Source organism: Penaeus monodon, chromosome 33 (genome assembly GCF_015228065.2).
Source record: "Penaeus monodon isolate SGIC_2016 chromosome 33, NSTDA_Pmon_1, whole genome shotgun sequence".
NCBI lineage: Eukaryota > Metazoa > Arthropoda > Malacostraca > Decapoda > Penaeidae > Penaeus > Penaeus monodon.
The window spans coordinates 10,529,517-10,530,697 of NC_051418.1; positions in this window are offsets into that span (position 1 = coordinate 10,529,517).

Here is a 1,181-nt window from a genome sequence, read left to right on the forward strand (position 1 = left end):
GCCCCAGGATGAGTTTTCTTCATGGTGAGAGTACAGGTACGGGATTCACATTGTAGCAGCCCACACAAACACTCGACAGTCCTAAAATACATTACCTAATGACCATACTTGCTGACAAATGTTATGTTCAGCAAAAGCTACTTACCCAGAATCTTGATTTTGAAGCCCTCAGAAGTAATGTCCAGTCTTGCAACTTTGACTGATTGGTCCTTAGTTAAGTCAGATCTAGAATAAGTAATGCATAAAATAGAAAGTATGTGAATGGAAAAAATTTATAACAATCAAAAATGAGATTTTTTGAGTAAAACAATTGCTTCATCATCTGCCTTGTAATGTGTAAATGAAATCAAATGCCTGATTTGTCAGATGCTGAAATGGTGGAAGGTAAGATTCCTTTGGGATAAAAACAATCGAGTTCTTAAACAGGATCTTCACATCAAATTATTGATCACTCTGAGAGTCGGGGAAGGTGAAGCTCCATCAAAGCTGAACAACTTTGTTTCCAAAATAATGCTGTATGTGGAAAGGGAAGTTTTTTTTTTTCATTTAAAAAAAAAAAAAAAGTGCGGAAGATATTGTTCCACTGTCTTATGGATCCGTTTCACGGGGGAAAAGCCTGGGGGAACCTTAATACATGCGTAGAAGAAACCCTTTTGGGGAGAATTATTATGGTGCTTGAAGGGAAATCTCGGTAAGTACATGTCATTTCATAAATGAAAAAGGCTTCCCCAATTGAATGCTTCATACAAAATTCTTTTCATTCTGGAATTAACGTCTATCGCACCGGCTCACCAAGAAGAAATTCAGTGGACATATGCACCATCACACCAGACCATCAGCAAAGGAAATTTCGTTGCTCACAATAGGGGCAGCTGTCGGTTTTCGCAGGCTGCTTCAGGGAACTGGACCAGTCATAAATTCATATGCTGGAGTTCCTATACACAGCCTTAAGTCTTCTAGCCATTTCAAGAGAGGACCTTATACAGGACACTGACCTAACCTTTAGACTTATCATTCTACAGAAAGTTCTGGACCTCTTCTCATCACAATGGGACATTGTAGTAAGATATATCCCCCAAAATAGGCCTTGCAAGCAAAATTTTCTCATTGCATTGCCATGTCTATATATTTCTCAAGCTACCCTCCTACTCTGGCACCCACTTCCGCTGACAGTTTGGAAT